The sequence below is a fragment of the Camellia sinensis genome, chromosome 13 (genome assembly GCF_055761805.1).
Source record: "Camellia sinensis isolate YWXY chromosome 13, ASM5576180v1, whole genome shotgun sequence".
Classification (NCBI taxonomy): Eukaryota; Viridiplantae; Streptophyta; class Magnoliopsida; order Ericales; family Theaceae; genus Camellia; species Camellia sinensis.
Genome location: NC_138973.1, coordinates 92686726 through 92699335, shown reverse-complemented (window position 1 = coordinate 92699335; position 12610 = coordinate 92686726). Strand labels below are relative to the sequence as shown.

Genomic DNA, 12610 nt, shown 5'->3' with positions numbered 1-12610 from the left:
TTGGCGGGGTCACATCTTTTAACAAATTAGGTGGTTCGACCAACCATTTAAAGTGATAAAATTACAACAATTTATAAATAGTAAACTACAACATTTTATGTAAATTACAACAGTTTATATACAACCGTAAATTACAGCAGATAAAGTAATAAAATTATGTGGTTCAACCGACCATTTAAAGCGATAAAATTACAACAATTTATAAATAGTAAACTACAACATTTTATGTAAATTACAGCAGTTTATATACAACCATAAATTACAGCAGATAAAGTAGTAAAATTAGGTGGTTCAACCGACCATTTAAAGCGATAAAAAAAATATTATAAAAAAACAATAAATAAAGTACTTAAACAAATTATATCACATTTTGAAATTAAATGAAAGTTTGCGAAAACTCACCTTTCGGGGACATGATGAATTTTCTGATTCACAAACTTTCTTTTGATTACCCTCAAGTCTGTGGAATGTGTTCTCAATTCTCAGTTAAAATTTGGAATTACAACTTTAACAGTTCCTTCTTTCTGATTCTTTTTCTCTCAATATTCCCTCGCACCAATTCCCTTTTTTTTTTATTCTCTCTCCCAATTTTTTGACTCTTGTAATCTCTCCCCCTGCCCAAAAATCCTTCCTTCCTTCTCTGATCTTCCCCCTTTTATAGAAAATAATTGTAAGAAAAGGACAAAAGAAGAAACGGTGGTAGGAGTTGTTTTCAAAAGATGCACAGTAAAATTACTATGCACTTTATAATATAATAATATATAAAAGAGATTATTAGCATAAATACATGTACAAATACCCAGAAAAATATATAAAAACACACAAATACGTAAAATTAAAATACATGGACTAATAAAATATATTTTAGTAGGCCAAATATGCAACATAATTTGACCAAAGCGGGTCTAAAGGCACAGAAAACAAAAAAGACGCACGATGGGAGTGTAGTGAATTTTTTTTTTTTAAAAGGAGGAATAATACCCTTATATAATATAATATATATATATACAAAAGTATGGTGCGTGAGTGAAACCAGGCTACTGAATAAATTTAATAAAATATTATATAATAATATAACATAATATATATATATATATAATATAATACATAATAAAAGGAAAGAAAATGGAGAAGGAGTCTAAAATAATTTGGCAAAAACAGGTGTAAGACTAGGATTAAAGTTTATATTCCATCTTTTTACTGAGAATTTTGTGAGATAGCATATTCCTGTTTTCATCATTGAGTAATCAAAAGAAAGCGCCCAAGTCTTAGGGCCGGTCAAAATGGGGTGTCTACAGTCTCATGCCTATATGAGATATTTAGTAAAAATGTTAGTAAAATATTTAGGACCCCTAACATTTTTCTAATTAATATATTCTTAATAAAGCCTTTTTTGAGAAGTAAAAAAAAAAAAGGTCAATTTATTAAATATCATGTCTTCATTTTTTATACGTTTTTTCTTAATAAGTTAAAAAATTAACTTAAAATTTAGTAGGTTATTTTCATTTTTGACTATTTTGAAAAATTGACTATTTTAGTAGGCTATAATTTTTGTATTTGGAAAATTGTTGGATTTTTTTGTAATTGAATGTGATGTTTGTGAGAGAAAAAGTGAAATGATTATGGGTTTGATATGACATTTCATCATATTAGTTATTTTAGTTTATTTTGTATTTTTGTGGATTTTAGCCTAAAAAGTCAAATTGTGGCATTTGCCAAACAAGGCCAAACTGGGTGTTTGGAAAGTTATTATTTTAAAAGATTATTTTATTAAGTTAAAATATTTGTGTTTTGGAAGATGGTTAGATTTTTTTTTTATAGTTGAACGTGATGTTTGTGAGGAAAAAAAAAATAAAATGATTATGGATTTGATGTGACATTTTGTATTATTGGTTATTTTAACCTATTTTGTCTTTCAGTGGTGCTATATGCACCAATTAGTGTATTAACCAGTATACCAATACTAGTTATGACATTATTATTAACTCAACTCATTATACAAATTACAAATATCAAAATTTTTTAAAATTATGTCATATCATCAATTGATACATTAGTTAGTATACTAATTGATACATATAACATTATTCTTTGTTTTTTTTTTTTTGTGCCCAAAAAACAAAAAAATAGCCTTGGCCAAAAAGGACCAAAATTTTATAAGAACAAATTATATTAAATACGGTAGTTTTACATATACTAATTAGTATGTTAACTAGTGTACCAACACTAGTTATGACATTATTATTGACCCTACTCATTATATAAATTACAAATATCAAAAACTTTTTTATGTCACATTATCATCAATTGATATGCTAGTTAGTATATTAATTAATATATATAATATTATTCTATTAAATAATTTCAAACAAACTTTTAAAAATAAAAAGTTTTTAAAATTGTTTATATAAACTACTTAAGCAAGGTGCATCCAACAAACGATGCCATTTGCGATTCTATGTCGTCGTGGAAGCAACGGGCGAATTTAATTTCAAAATTTAAAAAAAGAATTGGGAAAGAATAAAATAATAGGACCAATCATTTAATGCAGGTGGGAAAGCGGTAAGAAATCTTTCATAAAAAAAATTAAAGACTCTAAAAATTGTATCAAAAGTTCTACCAAATATCTCATGAATGTGAGACCATATAAGATCCATATTTAACCATATAAGACATTTGATAAAAACTTTAGCAAAATTTTTAAAATCTATAAGTGGTGTTTTGGGAAGTTAATAAAAAATTGACTTTTTGACTTTTTTGATAGTTTTTTTTGGCAAAAAGTTGTGTTTTTTTGGAAAAAAAAAACAATGATTCATCCCCCCTTTTCTCCCCACCTCCTTTGACCCCCTCTCTCTCTCATTGGTTACATTTTTTTTTTTTTTCCTGCTCCTCCAATCACCACCCGCCACGTGGCAAAGGGGGGTGAGGGGGTGACCCCCAAAAGGGGGTCCCAAGCATTATTCAAAAAAAAATTGACTTTTTTGGCTAAAAAAAAGCTAAGAAGTCAAAAAATGGAGCTTCTATTTACACACACCCTTTACACACACTTAATGAAGGGAGTGTGTAAAAAATGTAATGAGGGGGGATGTATAAAAAGTATATATTGTGTGTGTAAATAGAACTCCCGTCAAAAAATTGCCTTTTTTAGCCTCTCCCCAAAATGCCCCTAACATTATTCATCTATCATTGATTGGACGAGGTCCAGGTGAACACAGCTAAACTCTTGCTGGACCTTCTAAGAGATGAGAATGTGCAGCCCTTGTGGTCCGTACACGTGGCATCCATCAACGGTCCAGGTCGATTCTGACACACTTGTTTGTCAGACAACCGTTGTGAAATGCCAGAGTGACCCGTTTCCTTTCCTTTGTTTTCATTTTTAAAATTTTCCCAAGGGCCAAACAAGGTGGTTCCCCACCTCCATTTATACCCCCCACCACCTAGAATATGAGGCATAGTAATTTCATTCTATGATAGACATTTGAGGGAAATAGGAGAGCGAAAGAAAAAGGGTTTTAGGGTTCATTCAAGAAGAAGAAGAAAGTTTTGAATTTTTTTTTTTTGATTTTGTTTTTTGTAAATGAAGATGTTGAGAGTAAATTTTGTTGCGATGGGTTTCATGGCACTTGTTTTAGCTCTGGTTGTTCCTTCTATCAATGCTCATGCTCATGTCCCTGCCCCTGCTCCTGCACCTGCCCCTACAAGTGATGGTTTGCTCTCTCTCTCTCTCCATTTCTTGTTGGGGATGAAAGGTTCTTTTGATGTCTCTTCATTTTTTGTTGGGAAAATTTTAAATGGATCGAATTCATTCATCAAATCATATAAAATTCTTTCACATAGGTGAGCCCCCCAAATGTGGCCTCCACTGTCCAAACTATATCTAAAAAGGGATTGTGTTTGATTTTATGAATGATTTTATAAAATTGTGAAAAGAAGTTTTGACTAGGCAATTTAGAAATTTAGGTTTGTATTTGTTCTTTTCTTTTTGGCAACTAAAGTCTTCGTTCCAAGTAATCATTCCATAGCATCCCGTTTCACAGATATCTAATTTAAAATTTTAGAGTTATCGTTTTTCTTTTTTCTTTTTTTCTTTTTTTGAATAAATTCTTGATCTTCCTCCTAATTAGTCCTCGGAAATATAATTCCTCTGTCCCACGTGTAATTGATTCGGAAATTGAGGGTTTCTCTCCATTTTTTGGGTCACAAGGATATCTAGTCTTTGTCCTAATTAGTTCTCGGGTATACCCTTGCTGAACACATACCGAGTAATTATCAAGTACAAAGTCCAGAATTAAATCACTTTATGAAATCCGAACTTGTGACCTAGGCCTCAATGACAGTTCCTGACACTGAGTTGCGTGAATCGCTGAATCATGGCTCAACTTGTCTTTATTCTTGCTCTCGTTTTGGTTCATAAAATGAGTCTAGTTTGGTTTAAATTGATCAAAATGCCTGTTGATGATGTTAGTAATAAATTGATTTAATTGTGATTTTGCAGGGGTAGCAGTAGATCAAGGAATAGCATATGTGCTCATGCTGCTTGCTCTGGCTCTTACCTACATCATTCACTCATGATCATTGCGTTTACCCACCCCCCCCCCCCCCCCAAAAAAAAAAAAAAATACACAAAACAAAACAGAGAGTTGCTCTGTAGAATTCATGATTGTTTACTCTGCTTGTTCCATCTTTTATTATTTATTTTTAACATTTAATTCAAACCCCCCAATCTTTTTGCAATGTCAAGAATTGTATTTTCTTTTCAAATAATAGCTTTGTTATCCAAACACCCCTCATTCTTTTATTATTATCTTAAATATCCATTTGGCAACAGGTTGTATTCTTCTTCTGCATCGGTTTCTTCTCTCTTTTTATTACTTCTTTGTAGTGTTGTTGCTTGGATCTTGTTGATGAGTTTTTTTAATCACATTGGTTAACCTAGTTGATAATAGTTGTACATTATAAACTACACTAATTTAAGCTTCTTAAGAAGGCAAAAAATATTAATGATATGATTGTATCATGGATTTTGGATGAGATTTAGAAACAAAAAAAGAAAAAAGATGGATAAAATGTAAATGTAAATATAATTACATTTCACTTGCCTTTTTCTCTTTTCTTTCAAAATTTCTTCTCAAATTTATAATTCAAAACACTGCCTTAGGGGCCATTCTATTTGAATTCAAAAATTATCTCAGTACGCCCAATTCAAATTTTAAAATTTCAATTTCTATTATATCCTAATGTGAATTTATTAATAAAAACAATACATATTTAAATCTTAAAATAAAATATTATTTTTTTCTAATGGTAATCAATTATACATATTCTTCCTATTCAAATCTTTTCATCTTCCCCAAGTTTCAATCATTTTCTCTTCTTCTTTCCCACTCCAAAATTTCAATCCACCCCACCAAATTGACTATATGTATAGCTCTACGAATGCAAAATTTGACTATACCCAATCATTTTTCAATTGAGGAGAAATTATAGTCTTTAATACTCAAATGCATATCCAAAATTTGAAAATCAGTACCCAGTCAAAAAATTGAAAAATGATTTTCTTGATCATATATATACTTGTATTATACTACAGGTTGCTTTGTGAAATAGTCTTGGCCACCAGTATTATATCACTCACGTCTGTTGTTAATTTCAAATTGTTGGTGTTACTAAATTTGATGTTGCTAAATCAATGACGTGATTGGTATGTTTTTACTTCGCATCCTCCTTTGCTAAATCAATTTGAATTTTTAAATTTGTTTTATTTGGTTGTACTGAGAATATTAACCCTAAATAATTTAATAGAGTTACACTTAAACATTTTTTGAGTGTAAATAGAATTTCCCCAGCCTTAGTTTAATAAAAAGTTGCAAATGTGTTTAGGTGAATAATTCTCGTCTCCCATTAACCCTACAACATGCCCCATAACCAAACCAAACCAAGTCTTTGTTCTCCATTCGACTTTATCCAAGACCATTTTGTTAGTCAAATTAAAGACGTTCAAATCTCTATTCAAAAATGCTTTAGAACCACTAATTAGTGGTGGCTCTAATGATGTGGCAGTAGGTCCCACCCACTGCCACATGTGTTTTGTGCCTTGTTTTTTTTTTTTTTTTTTTCAATTGCCACCTCACTAGTGGTGGTATTAGTGATGGTAAATTAGTGGTCTATAGCATTGCTCAATCTCTATTTACTACACTAGCTCACGTCAATCTACTTTTGCCCCTTCCCCTAACAATTCCATCTACCGTCACTGTATCACATCTTCACTACTGCTTGTGTTGGTCTTCGCTGTATATAACTGAATCATCTCAATCTATTCTCTCTCAACTTATCTTCAATCGGTACTTCTCCTATCCTTTCTCAAATATATTCATTTCTAACTCTATCTCAGCAACACTCATCTTATCTACATGTTGTTTCTTAGTTGCTCAACATTTTGACCCATACAACATCGTTGGTCTAATAGTCATTCTATAGAACTTTCATTTTAGTCTAATAGGTACTTGTTTATCGCACAATACCCTAAACGCAGTCCGCCACTTAAGCCACCCCGCTTTAATTCTATGGACCACATCCGCTCCAATCTCCCCAGCCGTTGTGATAATCAATCCTAAATAACGAAAATATTCACTCTTAGGTAGTTCTTAATTCTCAATCTTCACTTCTTCTCTGCTTCTATTGTTGCTGTTACTAAAATTATACTTCATGTACTACTCTTAGGTAGTTCTTAATTCTCAATCTTCAATTGTTAGAAAGCCTTTTCGGATTCGGTCGTCCACTCGAAAGCCTACCGAAGAACTTTAAAGAAAGGGAGGCACTTGTCTGTTGCGCGGGACATGAAGCGGTTGAGAGCGGCGCCTCTATCGGTTAGCCTCTGAACCTCCTTAACCGTTCTGGGTGACTGCATTTCTATCAAGGCCTTGATCTTTTCAGGGTTAGCCTTGATGCCCCGCTGACTGACCATGAAAGCCAAGAACTTCCTAGATCCTACGCCGAAGGCGCATTTCTCCAGATTAAGCTTCATTTGATACTTTCGTAGGGTGCCGAAGGTCTCTCGCAGGTCGGCCAGATGATCAGAAGAGAGTTTGCTCTTGACTAGCATGTCATCGACGCATACTTCCATGTTTCGGCCTATCTGATGATGAAAGACGGTGTTGACCAACTGTTGGTAAGTTGCTCCGGCATTTTTCAACCCAAATGGCATGACACGATAATGGTAGGTTCCCTAGTCGATGATGAAGGAGGTGTGTTCCTAGTCAGACGGGTGCATCAGAATTTGGTTGTACCCAGAGAAGGCGTCCATGAAGCTGAGCATTTGATGACCGGCCGTAGCGTCGACAAGCAGGTCTATGCAAGGGAAGGGATAACTATCTTTGGCGCAAGCTCGATTGAGGTCGGAGTAATCGACGCAGAGTCGCCATTTGCCGTTGTTTTCACGGACCAAGACCACATTCGACAGCCACCTGGGGTAGTCCACGTTCTTGACAAACTGTGCCTCCAGTAGCTTATCTACCTCAGAGGTAATAAGAGCGTTGCATTCCAGGTGGAAGACGCTCTGTTTCTGGCGGAAGGGTTAGAAATGGGGTTCGATACTCAAACGATAAGTGATAAAGGAATGATCAATACCTGGCATGTCGGAGTGGGTCCAGGAAAACACGTCATTGTGTTCAGGTAGGAGGGTTGTAAGATCGACCTTGGCTTGAGGGAATAGTTGGCTGCCGATCTTGGCTGTTTTTGTCGGGTTAGTGGGATCGATGAGGACCTCTACAAGCTCTTCCACTGGTTCCCCTCTGACTAGCTCATCTTCATCTCTAATGTCTAGTCCTTCAATGATCATAGACTCCTTTAGCTTGACCTCTTTAAGTGAAGCAACGTAACATTCTCTGGCCACGGTCTGCTCTCCCCTCATCGTGCTGACCCCAAGGTCAGTGTGGAATTTGATGGCAAGATGGAAAGTGGATGTGACAGCTTGGAAAGCATTTAGGGCGATGCGGCCGAGGACAATGTTGTAAGCAGAAGGATAGTCGACGACGAGGAAAGTGAGCAACTTTGTGGTCTGCCGCAGGTATTCTCCGATTGTGATGGGAAGATCGATGGAGCCTATGGAGGTCACCCGATCTCCAGTAAAACCGACCAATGGGGTTTGGAGAGGAGACAGACTTTCTTTCCCGACCATGAGCTGGCAAAAGGCATTTAGGAAGATGATATTTGAAGAACTGCCGTTGTCGATGAAAACCCGTCTGACTTTGTAATTGGAGAGGAGGGCAGAGATGACGAGGGGGTCGTCACGGGGGTAACGGATGCATGTGCAGTCGACCTCCGTAAAGGTGATGGGCTCTATCCACTGCTTAGTCTGTTTGGAAGGGCGGTCCAATGTGACAACTTCTTTATTTGAGCCCTGCTATATTTTTCTAAGTTCTGTCCGCTGAGCCGAGCAGGATGGTCCTCCACAAGAAAGCCTGCCAACAATAACTCTAATCTCTTCAACTGGGAGGGCAGGGTTGCCTTATGCCCGGGGTTGCTGTGGAGGCCTATCATGGCCTTGGTTAGGTTATGCGAGTTATCGATGAGGGGTGCACCGGTGGTTGTTTCTAATAGGTTCAGTCCTTTACCTTTGCTGAGGGCGGACTGCCGTGAACCGATTGAGACGTCCCTCACGTATCAAGCCCTCGACCTGGTCTTTGAGGTTAACACACTCCTCCGTATTATGGCCGTGATCCTGATGAAAGTGGCAGTATTTGGACTGGTCTCGCCGGTTAGAAGGAAACTGTGACGGTTGGGGCCATTTTAGGGGATAATCTCGTTGAATCTGGTTCAGGACTTGTTCCATGGGGGAATTGAGGGGTGTGTATCGTTCGAACCAGCCAGGTGGTTGGGTCGGCGTCAACCGGTCCGCTTGGGCTAGTCGGCCGGTATACTGAGGTGTTTGGTGAGTGTACTAGGTGTTTCTAGTTTCTGTGTCCTTTCTTTTCTCTTTGGGGGTCGGGTTTTTGGCTGTAGGATCTTATCGGGCGGCTAGGGAATCTTTAGGGTTCATGTATTTTTGGGCTTTGGAAAGTAGGGTTGCCATGGAGGTCGGGGGTTTTTAGAGAGGGAAAAAAGGAAATCAGATGATCGTGGACCGGCCATGAAAGTCGTGAGGATGACCTTGTCATCGTTTTCCGCTACCTACAGGGCTTTGGTGTTGAAGCGGGTGACGAAGTTGCGTAGCGACTCCCCCTCGGTCTGACGGATGTTGAGGAGTTGGGTTGTTGGATGCCGCTGGTGCTGGGCACCAATGAAATGGCTGAGAAAGGAGTCATTTAGGTGCTGGAAGTAGAGATAGAGTCTGTTGTCAGTTGACTAAACCAGAGTCAAGCCGACCCCTTAAGTGTTACGGGGAAACCCTGACACATGATCTCGTCAGGGAAGGCATGGAGGACAACGAGGGCCCTGTAAGTTTCCAAATGGTCGACCGGGTCCGTTGTGCCGTCAAAAGAGTCGAACGAGGGCATTTTGAACTTAGGAGGTAAGAGTTTGTCCCTGATGGAGGCAACGAACGGTGAGTTGGCTGTGGTAGATGGTTTATTCTGTATGTTCTGCATGACTCCTTGGAGCTGGAGCTTCATGGCTCGGAGTTCTGCATCCCAGAGAGAGACGTTGTCACCACCGGAATGCAGCGGAGGCTGGACACTACTGGGCTCTCCCTCAGGGGTAGGTGCCTGGACCGATGGTTGTGGGGCCCGGGGTGACGGGTTCATATCTGGGGGAGGGGGTCGCAAGCCTTCCAAGTTTGGTGGGTAGAGCTGTTGGATAAGATGGCTCGGGGCTCGTTCTTAGTTGGGTGGGATATCTTGAGGAGGAGGGACGAGAAGGTCTCTTTGGAGTAAAGCGTTGATCAGGGCTTGGTTTTGCTCTGCTAAGCGGTTGATACTGTTGGTAAGTTCTGTGAAGTACTGCGACGGTTTGTTTCGATTGGGATAGTCGGCTTGGTGGTCAGCAACATTGTGGTGAGAAGCCATAGATCTAGTTGTGACCATCTACCTTGGTGGGCAGCAGGAAAGGGTTATTGGGAAGGGGTCTCCGGCGACAATGAGCACAATTGGCGCGCGGAGCAAAAGGGTTCCCACAGATAGCGCCAACTGATGATACAGCGTATTCCAGATGGAACGGGTCGGCTTGATCCACGCTTCCCAAACCGATGTCTGAGGTACCAAGCCCACAGAGAGACCTGCACAAGAGTTCAACGAGGAACAAGGAGTCCCTCAGCGAACCCTCCGACGAGCAAGTTAGAAAGAGTGATGGAATGTAGAGATAGATTAATGATAGAAAAGCTTAACCCTTTTCCTTCTCTTCGAAACCTGCTTATATCCTCTAGTAATCATTTCTTTGTCCTTTCCGACCTGTCACTTTGGCCGAAAGTCTATACTCTAGCTTGCCTTGTTCATGGTGAGCCCTTCTGTCCCGACGGGGAGGGGTTATTGCAATAAATGCTGTAAGGAACTCCATTAATAGCTGATGTGCAGTGCAATAATTTTGTAAGATCTTTATCCGCTTATGTGGCTTGTCCTTCTCTTACCACGTGTTTAGATGTTCTTGGTTCTTAATGTCATGTTGAGCTCTAGTAACGTTGGGTTTTAGTATTCACTACAGGAAAATATAGCAAAAAAGACGGGGTTTTTAGCGACGCCGCGCCCCCCGTCGCAAAAAACCATTTTTTGCGACGGTAACTTCACCTGTCGCAAATAATAGCCTTTAGCGACGGTACTGACCCGTCGGTAATGAAACTAAGCGGAGGCGTCGGAAATGCGGAAGTATTAGCGACGGTAAATAAAACCGTCGCAAAAAACCTTTTTTTTTGAGACGGCATATATCATTTGCGACGGCAAATTTCCGTCGCAAAAAAGGATTAATTCAAACGGCACCGTTTTTCATTCTATTTGCGACGGTGTACATCATACCGTCGCAAAAAGTCCAAAAAAAAAAACCCTCCTTTTTCCTTCTGCCTCCCGCTCGATCCTCCTCACCAAATCCCTAACTTCACCCCCAAATTTCCCAAACGGCCTACGAGGAAGACAGCGGTGGTGCGGCGGCGACGGCTCCGGCGACAAGAGTGGTGCTCCGGCGACGACTCTCTCTCCCTCTGCGTATGCTCTCTCTCTCTCTCTCTCTCTCTCTCTCGGTCTGTGTATATATATATGAATCTGTCTATATATATATGCAATGTATATAAATATATATATATATATATAAATCTGAAATGTATATAAATCTATATATATATATATATAAATCTGAAATGTATATAAATCTATATATATATATATATAAATCTGAAATCTGTCTATATATATATATATAAATCTGTTTATCTGAAATCTATATATATAAATCCGTTATATATATATATATATAAATCTGTCTATATATATAAATCTGTCTATATATATGTATATAAATCTGTTTATTAATAACATACTTTAATTAAGAACATACTTTAATTAATAAATATGTCTATATATATGTATATAAATCTGAAATCTGTCTATATATAACAGATTTGTCTCATGGTTATTAATAAATCTGTCTATATATATGTATATATATATATATATATATATAAATCTGTTTATTAATGTAATTGGGTTTGGCCCCCTTGGTGAAAACGAAACAACAAACGGTGAGGATTCATCTTTAACCTCAATACTCTTCACTATCTTTGCCATTGGCTTGCTGTACAACTATTATCAATTAGTGTTTTTTATTTTTTTAATTATTTTTATGGTTGTTTTCATTTATATCTCTTCAACTATTATCATTTTTTTTTTCTATTTCATCCATAAATTATCAATTTTACCATTCAATCCTTCAAGTTTTTTATTTTTTTATTTTTTCCAAATCATATGCTCTAATTAGAAATAGTTTGTCAAAATCAGTAACAGTACCAACCTAACATAATGTGAAAAATTTTAATCTTATAATTTAGACAACCACATCATCAGGCCAAACAACTATTTTCTTATTCATATTATATTAGAGCATCTCTATCAAAATAGTTATTTTTATTTTTTTAATTAAAACAGTGATTAAATCACTAAATTTCAACTCCATTGAACTAATAACTATCAAGTTAGCTATTTTAGTTTTCGTAGTTTTGGCTCAATAAATGCAGTTAGTAGTTTCAGCTAGTCAAACATTAAAAATATATTATTTTTGGTATTTTTTAGTCACTTGTGTTGAGTTTACGAACTTAAGAACGAAATAAATTAAACTAATACTTTAATTGTTTAAATCGTCTCAAATTATATTGGTGTTTAAGAAGATTCAATTACAAATAACCATGAGACAAACTCAATTATAAAGTTTCAATAATAATATAAACTCAATTATAAAGTCATGAAGTTTTATCTTTAACTAATGGGGGTGTTTTTAACCACGGAAAGTCAGTGGAGGTCTGAAAAAACTTTACTAACGAAATAAAATTTTGACAATGGGGGTTTGATATCATACACATGTAATGGTTCGATTACAAATTTAAATTGCAAATGTTTAAATAAGTCATAAAAATATTTAAGAGAAAATAAAAAAAAATACAAAAAAAAAAAAAAAACCAGGATTTTGACCCTTATAA

General features: G+C 36.7%; 1 long non-coding RNA gene across 1 annotated transcript; it reads left to right on the top strand.

Moving 5' to 3' along the window:
- The first annotated feature begins 3566 nt into the window (after positions 1-3566).
- Positions 3567-4595, top strand: LOC145806303 (uncharacterized). The gene is made up of 2 exons (XR_014349248.1): positions 3567-3707; positions 4496-4595. It is a non-coding gene; the product is annotated as an uncharacterized LOC145806303 (long non-coding RNA).
- The last annotated feature ends 8015 nt before the right edge of the window (positions 4596-12610 follow it).